The following is a 16,249-nucleotide window of genomic DNA, read 5'->3' on the forward strand; positions in this document are numbered from 1 at the left end:
AATATATAAACACCAATCTTAAGCTTAAGAATTTAAAAAAATGTATTAACCAAAACTCTTAGGGGAAATAAGAAGCTTAACTGGATGATCTCAATAACAGAATGCAGATGACTAAGAAAAAGTCAACGAACTTGAAAACAGAACAAGAATACCTACATAATCTGAGCTATAGAGAGAAAGGAGTATTTCTGTAAATGAACAGAGGCTCAGGGACAAATTAAAAAATAGCAAATCTAACATTCACATTATTGTAATCTGAAAAGAAGAGGACATAGAGGTCTTTGTGGGATAAAACTTTGAAGAATTAATGGCTGAAAATGTATCAAATTTGTCAAAAGATATAAACCAGGTCTTTAAAGTTCAGCAAAGGTCAAGCAGGATAAACCCAAAGAAACCCAACCCATTTCAAGACGTATCATAATCAAACTGCTGAAAACGAGGAAAGTACAAAACAATCTTGAAAGCAGTCAAAGGAAAATGAAAAAGAAACTACCATATGAATGAGTGTAGATTTCTCATCAGGAGCCATAGCGGCCAGAAAAAAATGTCATAATATTCAGTAAGTAACAAAAGAAAAAGACCTATCAACCCAGAATGCTATGTGGAGCAAAAGTATCTTTCAGATATAAAGGCAAATAAATGCATTCTCATTGGAAGGTAAGTCAATACATTCTCATTCTTAGCAAGAATGCTGGAAAAGAATTGGCAAAGATTTGAGATAAGAAAAGTGATACCAGAAGGAAACTTAGAACATCATCAATGAAGGAACGAAAGCAGAAATAGAAAATGTCTGGGTAGACATAACAGACTGTTCTTCTTCTCTTGAGTTCCTTAAGGTATGTTTGATGATTGAAAGCCAAAATTGTAACTTTATCAGAAGCAGTTGTCATTGTATCGAGATGTACTACATAGATAAGATAAAAGGGTAAGTGTAATGGGCCTAACTCTTGATGAAGTTTCTATATTCAACTTGAATGGTAAAATATTGATTCTAAGTATACTGTGAAAAGTTATATATGTATATGGTAATCCCTAGACCACTTACTAACCAGATTGAAATAAACCAAAACAAGATAGACAGAGGAACATAGAAGAACTAAAACAAAGGGAACAAAGGTTAATACATTATTAAATAGATCTATCTAAAAACTTATCTATATTAACATTACATGTAAATGATCTAAATCCTTAATTAAAAACTAGAGATCATCAGAATGTATTAAAAGTAAATATGCTGACTGTAAGAAAGCCACCTGCAATACACTTATATATCAGAATAAAAGTTATATAGCAGATTGAAGGAAAAGAGTGGGAAAGATACCTCATGCAAGCATTAATCAAAGACAGCTGTGGTGTATACATTAAAATCAGACAAAGTAGATTTGAAAGCAGAGAAACTTTTCAGGAATAATGAAGGCTGCTAAATAATTACGATTGTCCTTTCTCCAGGGAATACTGTTCCAAATGTATATGAGGACACAGATTTTCAAAACTCATAAACAAAATTAGATAAGCCAGGTAAAAATAGAAATATCCAATTTTAGTTGAAGACACTAAAACTCCTCTCTCAGTCATTGGTAGACTTAGTAGACAACAAATCAGCCAACATATTGGAGAACTGAACCACACCATCCACCAATGGATCTGATCAACTTCATAACGCAAAATAAAAATTTAGCCAGAAAGCAAAGACAAAAATTAAAAGAAAAGTAAGATCATGTTATAACCAGGAAATTAAGAGTGGTCCATCATATAGAAGGGTGCTATTATTGAAAGAGTTTGAAATAGTGACTTAGTTATTTTGAAAGAGTTTTGAAGGCATTATTTAGCTGGAAATGACAGAAAGACTGAAAATGGTGAATCTGGAGGTGGATCTTCCCTCATCTATATTTATCTTGTCTTCTTTTGAGGTCTAGGGTGTCTATACTTCCTCTGAATTACCTGATCCTACTACAGTGTCTGGCACAGAGCATCTCCCCAGTGAATATGTACTAAATGAGTGGAAAGTAATTGATAGATTCAAAAGAGCTGTGCAAGAATAATGTTCATTATTTGGCAAATCATTGAATGTGGTGTTTGATGGAAGACAATGAATCAAAGTTGACTTGAAAGGTAAGCCCAAGGCCAGACGTGGTGGCTCATTTCTGTAATCCCAGCACTTTGGGAGGCCGAGGTGGGCAGATCCCTTGACGCCAGGAGTTTGAGACCAGCCTGGGCAACCCAGTGAAATCCTGTCTCTACAAAAAAAAAACAAAAATTAGCCGGGTGTGGTGGTATGCATCTGTAGTTCCAGCTACTCAGGAGGCTGAGGTGGGAGCATCACTGGAACCCGGGAGGCGGAGGTTGCAGTGAACAGAGATCACACCAGTGCCCTGGCAGTAAAGTGACACCTTGTCTTAAAATGAAATGAAATGAAATAAAATAAAATAAAATATAAAAGTTAAGCCCAGGCCGGGCACAGTGGCTCGCACCTGTAATCCCAGCACTTTGGGAGACCGAGGCAGGCGGATCACCTGAGGTCAGGAGTTTGAGACCAGCCTGGCCAACATGGTGGAACCCCGTCTCTACTAAAAATTCAAAAATTAGCGGGGCACCTGTAGTCCTAGCTACTCGGGAGGCTGAGGCAGAAGAATCACTTGAACCCAGGAGGCAGAGGTTGCAGTGAGCCAAGATTGTGCCACTACACTGCAGCCTGGGCAACAGAGTGAGACTCCAACTCAAAAAAAGTTTTTAAAAAAAATTTTAAAAAAGTTAAGCCCAAAAGGTAAGTAAAGAGGAGGTCTGGAATTAGATATTTGGTGTATGAGTGAATGAGCTAAAGTGCAAAAGAATGGGCAGAATAACCGTGAGCTGGAGCAGAGGGAAAAAAATCACATGCAAAATCTAAAAATATCTGCTTCTCAATTCGGGCTTTCCCACTTAGCAGCTTTGGCACCTTAAAAAAAAAAAAAAACACTTCACCGGGCACGGTGGCTCACGCCTGTAATCCCAGCACTTTGGGAGGCCGAGGCGGGCGGATCAGGAGGTCAAGAGATAGAGACCATTCTGACTAACACGGTGAAACCCCGTCTCTACTGAAAAAATACAAAAAAATTAGCCGGGCATGGTGGCGGGTGCCTGTAGTCCCAGCTACTCGGGAGGCTGAGGCAGGAGAATGGCCTGAACCTGGGAGGCGGAGCTTGCAGTGAGCCCAGATCGGGCCACTGCACTCCAGACTGGGAGACAGAGCGAGACTCCGTCTCACAGAACAAACAAACAACAAACAACAAACAACAACAACAAAAACGCACTTAGCCTATCTGATTCTCTATTACTTCTAAAAAGTGCATACTAAGGCATAATTTTGTTGGCAAAAGTCAATCAGACTACATCAAGTAAACTCCCTAAGTCTCCTAGTATAATTCATGGCACAAAAATATGAGGAAAAACAGGGAGGATATGATTAAAAGTTTAGTTTGTATTTTTTGTTGAGTGAATGTCTCCAGTCATAGAGATGCAAGTGTAGATACACAGTAAGAGTAGTATGAATGGCAGACACCTTGGAAGGCTATTTCTTCCTGCCTTCATTCAGTTGGTCACTCAATGAACTATCATGAATTGAGCACTACCTCTGTTTCTTATCAACAAAGGAGACTACGGAAAGGAAGAGTGACTAAGATCTCTGAAGAAGGGAAAAGCTAGATGACTGGGCCACAAGAGGAAAAAAAGCAGCAAGACCGGTACAATTGTGTCTGGTCCCTCAAGCCAGAAGGTCCTATCATTATGTGAATACTGGAAACGGGTGAACTCCACCTGTCCTGAGTGGGGAATTCTTCCAGTGCAGCATTGACTGATAAGGAGTGATTTCCAAGTAGCATTGATTGTGTTCTTTAAAAGCTAGGAATTGATAAAGCAGCAGTGCGTGGGAAATGAGATTTAATAATCTGGATGTCACCTCTTAGGAACAGTTGCTCTCTTAGAGCAGCAGGCCACCTGTCAATCTCATATTCTGAAGGTCCTGAGTTTGAACATGAGACAAGGCACAGCTTATGCCGCTATTTCCATTAAGAGAAATGAAATCGGTGTGATAAATAATGGAACACAAATGCCATGAGATAATGATTTCAAGACAGACCAAATATTAGCTTAAAATTTAAAAGTGAGTTTTCTTTTCTTTCTTTCTTTCTTTTTCTTTCTTCCTTCCTTCCTTCCTTCCTTCCTTCCTTCTTTCCTTCCTTCCTTCCTTCTTTCCTTTCCTTTCTCTGTCTGTCTTTATTTATTTTTTCCTTCTTTTGGCTTCTCAGTCGCTTGAGTACAAGGCGTGGTGAAGGCACATAAATTACACCAGAAACTGCAAGCTATGTCATATGTCTACCTCTCTAGCTGACAGGGGAGGCAGGGGAAATTTCTCTTCCAATTGCCTGCTCTGAAGGTCATCCAAACATAATTATGGGGTGGGGTGGGTAAAGTCTTTTATTCTTTTAATCGTCCAACAGATAGTTCTCAACACATATCTTGTTAAGAGACCGTTTTGGGTATAGCAATTCACAGTGAATAAAATACAGATATTCTCACCTTTGTGATACTACGTCAATGTTGGGGGGAGTGGGGAGAAAGAGACAGAAGCAAAAAAGAAAAATAAACAAGAAGTCATGTGATGTTATCTACTGGGAGGGAGTCATTAGGCAGTAAAGGACTCGGCAGTGTGGAGGTGACACATTCACTTTTCAGGAGAAGAATCAGGGAAGTTGTCACCTTGAAGATATGATTTAGCTTCCCTTTCTTCCAATAGTCTTTCTTTACATGGGAAATGAGGACTCTAGGATTCTCTGGCTGGATCTCAGCACCTAGAGATGGATCTGGGCAATAGGAACTGTGCAGTAAGCATTACCTACTGCTTTGGTTGCCTTCTCCCTGGCCTCCTGGATTGAGCTTGCATCGTACGTGTTCAGTAGGAACTTGCTTAGTGGATTTACAGGTTGAGGTTAGAACTCACCAGGATTCTCTTCCTGGAGAGAACAGGCTTCCCTCTAAGGTTTCATATAGACCCCGGGTGAGGAAAGAGCCCTAAATGGCTTGAAAAATTGAATGCTCTTTGGGCAAAGCAAGAAGCGCCACTATGGAAGGGCATCATTTGGGCATATATCAGGGTCTCAGTACAAAGATGAGTGCTCACGTGGTCAAGATGGTTAAGCAGAGAATCTCACCAGAATGTTCACGGTGCAAAGAAATAATCTTGTTGGGAGAAGGATCACAACAATTGGGGAATTAGAATACAGGCTAAATGAGATTCAAAAGTAATACAACAAGAATCAGGCACAAATCCTTTACTACTACATTCTTTTGTACAAATCCATTTTGCCTAGAAAATCATACCTTACTATGCATCCCTATTGTGTTTCTCCACCATCTATTTTACTTTTTAAACTTTATTTCATTTTTGTCATCACAGAAGCTTGTTGCTACAAAATAAATGAGCAAATCAGCCAATGGCAACAAAACTGCACTGATCTCTCTCCTTAGACCTTCAGAACATTTTCCTTAAAGGTGAACAATACTCCACGTTCAAGAATTTTTCAGCTCTATGTGCTAGAAACTATACTGACTGTTTATTAATTTTTATGTAAGTTGGTCGATATAGTTTTTCAGCTTCCCCAAGTATTATTACCCTAGTGTTACAGATGACACTGAAGCTCAGAGCAGTTAAACCATTTTCCTTAGATCACATAACTTTAAAGAGGGAAACCAGATATGAAAAGCAGATTTCTTTCTCAATGAAAAAATCACAAGCTCTTGCTTTAGTCTAGCACATAGTCTTATCATCTGTTTTCTTCACACCAGCTCACTCATGTAACATTCATTCATTTACCAAATACAGATAAATGAGTGGATTTATTCTTGCATCGATCAGATATGAATTCAAAATCTCTTCTGTGTCTGCCACACCGGGCTCAAGACTTGCCAGTGCCTTTGTCTCCTCTCCCTCAAATCTCTCCACCCAATGTCTTGACAAATACTGTAGATCCTTCCTGCATAAACTCTGCAGAATCTTTTTCTTCTGTTTTACTCACCTCCTTCTTTATCCATGCTATGACGTTCATGGAGGATGTTTTCTTCACCATGAAGTGTGAAGGGGATTGAAGCTGCAGAAAGACTCATGCTGTTCACCTCAGGAACTGACACAGTCAATGTGGATAAATCTCAATCCTTTAATATCTTTATGACTTCTTTCTCTTTCTCCCCAGATCCAGTTTTTCCATTTCCAAGTTCTTTGACATTTAAAACTAAAAACCTTTCCCTAAAATGCTGCTTTTCTACCTGGAATTTTTTCAATGAGTCTTTAGCTTTTATAATATTCTCCCAACATATCTCCAAGCATCCAGGCTTTTCAATCACTACTTCCCTCTGTGTATATTTTACACACACACACACACACACACACACACGCCACTTAAATTGAACAGGCATATTTCTTTACACAGGAATTCCTACAAACATTCCACCCTATACCTACCCTAGGTTTTCTCCACCCTATGTCCACTCTTTCTCTGCATTGCTGAATGTGTTTTCTTTATTCTTTCACTCTGATATGATCTTTGTCTCTTATTCTTTATGCCTCTTATCTGCATTTTTTTGTTATTATTGTTCTGCCATGCAGTTGGATATGTAACTTTTACATGACACACCTTAGCAAGAAGACAACACATGTCTCAGATGTAAGTAAGAAAAACACTCTCCAGGGATTTCCTGGTGTAGTGCTCAGCACCCTGGCCTCATTCCTGAAAGTCCCTCGGTGTGGAAAAAGCAGGAGCTCTTTGCCTTCCAGAAATCTGCATCATCCCACAGCCTCAGCTACAAGAAACAAGTGACAATGCCATCTCTTTTCTTTTAAAAAACTCATTTAAGCATCCTGAGATATCTGTGACACATTAGCTGGGCAGGGTCCTTCTGTGGGACATGTCATTTTCCGTCTCGGAATATGTGAAACTTGACATTTTGGCAACACCAGAGTTTTCCCTTTGTGACTTTCTCCTTGTTCCCTTTTCTCCTCCCTCCTCACAGAGAATAAGTACCCACTGCACTCTTGCCCTGGGCCATCAATGAGAAGATCTGCTCTTAGTGGAGCCCTGCTTTCGTGGTGAAGGCCTTGAAGTCGCGTGTGTTCTAGACTGCCCACTAAGGATGAAAAAAGATGCTGTGAGATGAAGAAGTAGCTCAAGTGGTGGAGTGCTCGCTTAGCATGTGAGAGGTAGTGGGATTGATGCCCACATTCTCCAGGTTTCACTAGTCGGACCTCAGGTCTCCAGGTTACAGTGGAAAAAAATATGTGTTAGACACTGATCTCAGAAAACAGTAGGTTAGACACTGATCTCAGTAGCAGCCTGGACACTTCTTTGGCTCATTATATAAGGGCAGCAACAATACGGGCTTGACTAAGATTCTACTGGTATGTGGTATAGTATAGATCTATCGATGTGTAATTAGTTTTCTGTTTCTTTGAGGAGCTGTGATACAAAGGGACATATCCAGTTGCACTTATTCTCCCTGTTTCCTCCTGCAGCTTGGTCCTAAATGCAGCATAATTATGGAAAGCGCAGGGCAGAGCCACTCAGGTAAATACAGCCCCAGCTTTCTGATCGGGAGACCGAAACTAGGAGTTGCCAAGTAACCAGGAAAGACACTGTGGAGAGCAAACCTGTCAGGTTGTATGTGAACTCCTGGATGCGCCTGTGAGCTGTGAATAAGTGGCTCTGATCAAAGACAACTTATCTAAAAAGAGCCTGAGAATCGAACTAAGTGATAGCCTACTTTCCAGTCCTCACTGGCCACTGGGTTGCACATACTCCAGAGTCTCTGAATAGCAGTGTTAAGGCTTTGAAAATAGAATGGACTTTGAAACTACAACACACAAGGCTGGCTGGTTATTGGAACTTGAACACAAGGCAATCACGTGCCTGCAAAAACAAAAATAGCAATATTATCCTTAAGATTTCAACAAGACACAGTGTCTCATCACATAATGCAAAGTACAACCCCAAAATATTCAGCATATGAAGAACCAGGACAATCTTAATTCACTTGGCAAAGAGAATCCTCGAATAACAATACTGAGAAGACACGGATGTTACAATCATCTGACACATACTTTTACACAGTTATTACAACAATGCTCCATGAATGAAAGGATAACACTCTTGAAGTGAATGGAAAGTTGGGAAGTCTTAGCAAGTATCAGGAAGCTCTAAACACTGATTTTAAACTTAAAAATTAAAAAATGTATTCATCAAAACTATTAGGAGAAAAAAAGCTTCAATGGGTTATTTCAATAACAAAATTGAGACACTCAGAATAAAGTCAATGAACTTGAAAACAGAACAAAAATACCAACCTAACCTGAACAACAGAGAAAAAGGAGTGCTTTTGCAAATGAACAACAGCCTCCGGGACAAACAGAAAAATAAGAAAAATCTAACACATCATTGTAATCCTGCAGGAAGAAGAGAAAGAGGTCCTCCAGAAAGAAAACTCCGAAGAATTAATGGCTGAAAACATATCAGATTTGTCAAAACACTTTAGAAGTTCAATAAATGTCAAGTAGGTTAAACCCAAAGAAATCCATACCCAGACACATCATAATCAAACTGCTGAAAACTAAGGAAAACCATAAAAATCTTGAAGGCAGCCAAATGAAAATAAAAGGGAAACTGCCACTTGAATGACTGTGGACTTCTCATCAGAAACCATAGGGGCCCAAGGAAACATTTACTAAATACCAAAAGAAAAGACCTGTCAACCCAGAATGCTATGTAGAGCAAAAATATCTTTCAGACTAAAGGTAAATAAATACATTTTCACAGGAAGGTAAACTGAGAGAATTCATTGCTGGTAGAACTGCTGGACAAGAATTAGCAAAGATTTAAGATGAGAAAAATGATACCAGAAGGAGACAGGACACCATCAGTGAAGGAACGAAAGCCGAAATAGAAAATGTCTGGGTAGACATTACAGACTATTATTCTTCTCTTGAGTTCCTTAAGGTATGTTTCATGATTGAAAGCAAAAATTGTAACTTTATCTGATGCAGTTGTCATTGTATCTAGATGTGCTACATACATAACATAAAAGGGTAAAAGTAAAGGGCCTAACTGCTGATGAAGTTTCTATATTCAACTTGAATGGTAAAATATTGATTCTACGTATACTGTGAAAGGTTATATATGTATATGGTGATCCCTAGACCGCTTAGGAACCAGATTTAAATAAACCAAAATAAACTAGGAAGAAGAACATAGAACAATTAAGACAAGGGGAACAAATGATTAATAAATTATTAAAAAGTAGATCTATCGGCTGGGCACGGCGTCTCACGCCTGTAATCCCAGCACTTTGGGAGGCCGAGGTGGCTGGATCACCTGATGTCAGGAGTTTGAGACCAGCCTGGTCAGCATGGTGAAACCCTGTCTCTACTAAAAATACAAAAAATTAGCCAGGCATGAAGCCGGGTGCCTGTAATCCCGGCTACTTGGGAGGCTGAGACAGGAGAATCACTTGAACCTGGGAGGCAGAGGTTGCAGTGAGGGGAGATTGCACCATGGCACTCCAGCCTGGGTGACAAGAGCAAGACTCCATCTCAGAAAGAAAAACAATAGATCTACCTAAAAACTTATCTATAAAAACATTAAATGTAAATGATCTAAAACAATGAATTGAAAACCAGAAATTGTCAGAATGTATTATAAATAAATATGCTGACTACAGGAAAGTCACTAGTAATATACTTATATGTGAGATTAAAAGTTATATAGCATATTGAAAGTAAAGAATGGGAAAAGATATGTCATTTAGGCATTACTCAAAGAAAGCTGTGGTGGATATATTCAAATCAGACAAACCAGATTTTAAATTGTAGAAAACTTCCAGGGATAAAGGGGGCTGTTACATAATTAGAGGTGTCAACACACCAGAGAAATAATGTCCCAAATGCATATAAGGACACAGGGCTTCAAAACTCGTAAGCAAAATTGGATAATCCAGATAAAAATTAAAAAATCCAATTACATTTGCAGACGTTAACAGTCCCCTCTCAGTAACTGATAGATCCAGTAGACAATAAATCAGTAAACACATTTGAGACCTGAACAACATCCATACAGCAATGGATCTAATCAATCAACTTTCTACAGCAAAATCACAATTTGGGTAGAAAGAAGAGAAAAAAAATAAAAGAAAAACAAGATCATGCTATAACTAGGAAATCAGGAATGTTCAGAGTGCAAAAGAGTGATATATTGAAACTGACATTTTTGGAAGGGTTATTTAGCTGTAAATGACCTGTCACGGAGACTGAAATCGTAAAACTGGACGTGGATCTTCCCTTCTCCATATTTGTCCTGCCTTCTCTTGAGGTCTGGGCTGCTCGAATCTTTAGAATCTCCTGAATTTACTACAGTGTCTGGCACAGAGCATCTTCCCTGTGAATGTGTACTGAATCAATGGAAAGGAATTGACAGGTTCAAAAATGTTGTGCAGGAATAATGTTTACTATTTGACAAATCACTGGATGTGGTGTTTGAAGGAGAAAAATGTGTCAAAAGTTGACTTGGAAACAAAGCCCAAAAGGTAAGTGAAGGGGATTTGGGGAATGAGATATTTGGTGTGTGAATGAATGGGGTGCTGTGGAGAGGAGTAGGGAGTAAGATTTTGAACTGGAGCAGAGAAAGAATCACGTTTTAAAATCTAAAACATCTTCTCAGTTCAAGCTTTGACACTTAGCAGCTCTGGCACCTTGGAAACAAAACTTATCTGAGGTTCCATTACTTCTAGAAAGTCCAGATTAGGACACATAGTTTTGTTGGTGAAACTCTATTGGACTACATGAAGTAAATTCAATAAATCTCTTAGTATAATTAATGGCATACAAGACTTGCTTTACACTTTTTGTAGCAGGATTGTCTCCAGTCGTGTAGATGCAAGTGGAGATAGAGAGTAAGACACAGTAGTATGGACAGGAGACACCTTTAAAGACTATTTTTTCATTCCTTCATTCGTTCAGTTGGTCAGTCAGTGAACTATTATGGACTGAACATGTCCTGTGTGTCTTTTCAAAAAAGGACACCATAGGAGGTGTAAGAGTGATTAAGATCTCTGAAGGAGGGAGAAGTCAGATCACTGGGCCACAAGAGGGAAAAAGTCAGCAAAACAGGTACAATCGTTCTTGGCCTCTTGCCTCAAGATGGTCGTCTTGTTAGATGAATACTAGAAATGGGTAGATTCCACCTGTCCTGAGGATAAAATTCTTTGGGTGCAGGATTGGCTGATAAAGAGTGATTTCCAAGCACCATTGATTGTGTTCTTTGAAAGTTAGGAACTGATAAAGCAGCAGTGCTTGGGAAAATAGCACGTGGGATGTCAACTCTTGGGTGAGAACTGCCCTCTTTCTGCAGCAGGCCACACATCGATCTCATAATCTAAAGGTTTTGAGTTTGAACATCAGAGAGGATACAGTTTTTGCTGCTATTTCAGTTGAGGGAAACAAAATGGGTGCACTAAATAATGAAATGCAAAGGCTATGAGATAACAGTTTGAAGACTGACTCAACATTAGCTTAGAATGGAAAAGTGATTTAGGTTTTTTGGTTTTTGTTGTTGTTGTTGTTGTTTGTTTGTTTGTTTTTTGGCTTGTCAGTGGTTTGAGTAAAATGAGTGGTAAAGGGATATAGATTACAGAAGAAACTGCAAGCTATATCATATAATTGGTCTTTCTCACTAGCTGATGGAAGAAACGGGAAATTTTTTGTCGAGCTTTCTGCTCTCAAGGTTACCCAATTGTAATTATGAGGTGAGTGGGTGAAGTCATTCATTCTTTTATCCTACATGTATTTCTCGAGCACGTATCTTGTTAAGAGACTGTTCGGGGTACAGCCATTCAACAGTGAAAAAACGCATATATTCTTCACCTTTGCGAAGCTACTTTCTAGTTGATAGGGGTGAGGAGAAACAGATCAGAAGCAAACAAGAAAAATACATAAGATGTTATGTGACAACGTCTACTGGGAAGGAATACCATAGGCAGTAAGGGACTTGGGAGTGTGGAGATGGCCCATTCAGAAGCTTTTAGGAGCGGAATCTGAGAAGTTGTCACCTTGAAGACATCCTTTACCCACCCTCCACCTGCTCCCCACTCCCCACTCCTGCTCCTTCCTTCAATCATCTTTCTTCACGTGGGAAATGAGGACTGTGGGATTCTCTGGCTGGATTCCAGCACCTAGAGAGGGATCTGATCAATAAGAACTGCTCAGTAAGCATTACCTATTGCTTTGGTTGCCTTCCCCTTGCGGAATGCTGGCCTCTTGGATTGAGCTTGCATCATAGGTGTTCAGTAGGAGCTTGCTTAGTGGATTTACAGGTTGAGGTTAGAACTCACCGGGATTCTCTTCCTGGAAAGAACAGGCTTCCCTCTAAGGTTTCACATAGACCCCGAGTGAGGAAAGAGCCCTAAATTGCTTGAAAAATTGATTGCTCTTTGGGCAAAACAAGAAACCCTCCTATGGAAGTGCATCATTTGGGCATATATCGGGGTCTCAGTACAAAGATGAGTGCTCAAGAGGTCAAGATGCTTAAGCAGAGAATCTGACCAGAATGTTCGTGGTACAGAGAAACAGTCTTGTTGGGAGAAGGATGACAATTGAGGCCTTGGAATATAAGCTAAATAAGCTTCGAAGGGAATACAAAAAAGAATCAGGCACAAATCCTTTACTACATTATTTTGTACAACTCAGTTTTTGCCTAGAAAATCACACCTTACTTTGCATCCCTATTGTGTTCCTCCACCATCTATTTTATTTTTTTAAGCGTTATTTCATTTTTATGTTCACAGAAGCTTGTTGCTACAACTAAATGAGCAAAACAGCCAGTAGCAACAGAAATGCGTTACTATCTCTCCTCAGACCTTGAAAGCATTTTCCTTGAAGGTGAACGATATTCCACATACAAGGAGGTTTTCAGCACTATGTGCTAGAAATTATACTGAATGTTTCTTAATTTTTACGTAAGTCGGTCAATATAGTTTTTCAGCTTCCCCAAGTATTATTACCCCAGTGTTATAAATGACACTGAAGTAAAGGGCATATCACTCTCTTTATTTGGTGTAGGTGTGTCTGCTTACAGCTAAGGATTTCCTAAATTATAGTTTTGTAAACATTAGTTCTAAATCATTGTGATCACTTGAATTTTGAAAACGTCAGAACCAATCACATTAATGTAATAGAAAATAGAGGTTTGAGGTGCGTTGGCTCACTGTTTTATTTACTATGGATCAGTGGAGTAGAAATTCCCATCGCGGAAGAGGGTTCATTCCTGTCTCTCAGCCTCAGCAAAGTTAAACATTTCAGACCTTGCCTGACTTTGGATCTATTGCGCATGCTCTGTCGTTTACCACTATCCAGTCCTGGGGGCATATAGAGCCACTCAGAGCCTTAGAGGTACGTTCAGTGAAATGGAGCCAATCACCATATAGTGTAGCCTATTGTTCGTCTGACCAAAATGCGCTATGTTGCGATAGCGTGGATTCTACAGACCCGTGAAGCCCATTTGGACCACAAGACACTCTTTCCACCATGCCTGCACACCTATCCTTCACTCTTCATTGGCTCATGCAGACTTTTGAAAGTATTTAGCAATAAGCATCCTACCCCCAAGAAGCTTATGATCTCATGGAGAAGATGGCCAAGCAACAGACAATCCCAACATGGTGAATGCCGCTAAAACAAATGCGTACCTGGATCTCCGTGAGTGCTAGGAGGAAAGCAACCCAAACTCAGAAAAGTAGGAGAGGTGTCAGGGAAGACATTTTCCAGAAGATGGTATCGTGACTAACAAAGCCGTGAGACGAGCAAAGAGGAGGTGAAAGGCTCAGCGTTCTATGGGGACATTTCCTTAAGTCCAGTATCTCTAGAGTTGAGTGAGGGAAGCTAAAAGAGAGGAAATAGAAATGAAAAATGGGAGTTCTTGAGAGGCTTTACTTACCCTGCACAAGCCAAGGACAGGTCTGCGGGAAGTAAGCAGATGCACAGTTAGGAAAGCCCATATCAGGAGTTAGTCACGACAGAGAAAGATTTGTACACTTTGGAAATCGTGAAAGAATGAAAAGCCCAGGTTCTTATTTCCGTGTTTTCGCCTCTGTTTTTCACGTTCCTCCCGGATTTCAATTTCTTTCCGGAATCTTAGCTCTCTTCGTCATCTGCTCTTGTAGGAACACTAAACTGCAAACGCAACCCTACGATTCAGCGAACTACTACGTCCTATCAAGATTACTGGGTACAAATACATTTACGTTCGTGTTCTCTTGTGACTTTCTGTATCACTGCCCACAGTTGCTACTGTGAAACAAGCATTAGAAGTCTGTGTAGATTGCTGGGTTCACACACATTTACATTCTTTTTCTCTTGTGAGCTTTGACGTGGCTACACATAATTGTTACTGTGAAATAAACGTTAGAAAAGCCCGTGGCCCGTACGGGGATCGAACCCGCGACCTTGGCGTTATTAGCACCACGCTCTAACCAACTGAGCTAACCGGCCCCGCTGGGGAGAACGGACCCTACCTCTCTTGAGAAGTTTAAAGGCGAACGTTATTCAAATCACCAAAGAAACTTTTCTGAAGTTCTTGGAGTTGGAAAGAACCTACGATCTTTGCTAACTTGGTTACGATCCTCGGCAAATTTCTTCTAACCTGGAAATTTCAGTTAAAATACAATTCTGCGGAAGGAAAGTTCAAATGTCACCTGCTTCAGTGTTTCACGACAAAGGGTTTCAGTGACCACCCTTTTAAACGCAACGCCATCACCGTCCGCCGGTACTGTGGCCTGTCCCTATCACTCCTTTCTACTTTGCTTCCGTAGCTTCTGAGCGACCCGTGAAGAAATTGACGGAAAACGGAAGGAATTGCCGCCAGTTCCTTTCCACGGGCCGTCAAGGCCAATATAAGTCCCCACCCAGGCTCCTCTGCTCGTAACTTCTAGCACGATTCCCACTGTATTCGCCCATGTTTCCCAAAAGTGAGTATTTGATCCCTACCCCACCCCATTTTTAGAAAACTCAGGAAAACGCTCTCGTATTTCTATCTGAAAAGGACACTTTAGAGAAATACGTTCCATTACAGTCTTTGTGTTCGCACTGTATTCCTTCTCGATGAAACAGGTATAAGTCCATTGGTATTTTACGCACGACAAGACAACTTTGAAGCCCGACTCATGACCTTTAGATTAAGAAACACTCTCCGGGAGCTCTGCTGATCGCTGGGTCTTACGAGGTTGATGCCTTCTGTCCCCAAGAGAACTATTTCCCTGCGTGTTTCCGCCTGGCTGCCCACTTCTCCAGTAGAGAAACAGCTGTTCCTCGGGATTCATTTTTGGAAGTTCTTTGGGTCCTGGGTAATGGGGCCGCATCCTGCAGCGTCGACAAGGTGGTTGAATACGCAGGAACACCCACAGTACCCAGGGACTAATAAATAGCTCAATAGATACATTTCGAATAACGGAATAAAGGAAATCTCAACCAACCCCCTTGCCGTATTACAGGTGGTCCAGCTCTCTGCCTAGACTATTGTGCTAATGTCCTGTTCCTTCTCCCGGCTTTTGAACTAGATTCTCACCTCTCTCCAATCCATCTTTCGCAGGGCTGGCCTGTCTTTCCGCGTCACTTCTGAAATTCTATCCATTGCCGCCTCTGTGCAAACCGACTCTGGTTAATACTTCAGTCGGTATGGCTCCCCTCTTCCGCACTTTGCACTGCGAGAAATGCCCTTCCTTGAGGCAGCTGGAGGCCTCCTCCTCCTGAGAGCTTAATTGTGGACACAGCCTTGAGTAGAGGCGAAAAGGAAAGAAGGCTGGGAGATAATGGGGGAAAAGCACACCTTTGGTCTGGTTTGAAAGCTGGCGCCCGAAAAGGGGAGCGAAAGGACAAGAAAAAAAAACACGCTCCGGAAGTGTCTGAGATTGCTGCGGCCATAAAGCAGAGCACTAACCGCGGTACTGATAAGGGAGGGGAGCAGGGCTCCGCCGCCGGGCCTGTGCCCATGGACCTAGGTGAGGACGGGCACTCCTTCCTCCGCGGCCAAATGTTGCATTTCCCAAGACCACCCTGGCCCGCCACGCCCCCATCCTGTGCCTATAAAAACTCCCGAGACCCTAGCGGGCACGGACACAAGCGGCTGGACGTGAAGAGGAACACACCGGCGGGAGAACACAGAACACCCACCCTCTCTTTAGTCAC

General features: G+C 40.9%; 1 non-coding gene across 1 annotated transcript; it reads right to left on the reverse strand.

Annotated features, from left to right (window-relative positions):
* Positions 1 to 14,483: 14,483 nt before the first annotated feature.
* TRNAI-AAU (transfer RNA isoleucine (anticodon AAU)) lies at positions 14,484 to 14,557 on the reverse strand. Its single transcript has one exon. It is a non-coding gene; the product is annotated as a tRNA-Ile (tRNA).
* Positions 14,558 to 16,249: the final 1,692 nt, after the last annotated feature.

The sequence above is a fragment of the Pan troglodytes genome, chromosome 5 (assembly GCF_028858775.2).
Source record: "Pan troglodytes isolate AG18354 chromosome 5, NHGRI_mPanTro3-v2.0_pri, whole genome shotgun sequence".
NCBI lineage: Eukaryota > Metazoa > Chordata > Mammalia > Primates > Hominidae > Pan > Pan troglodytes.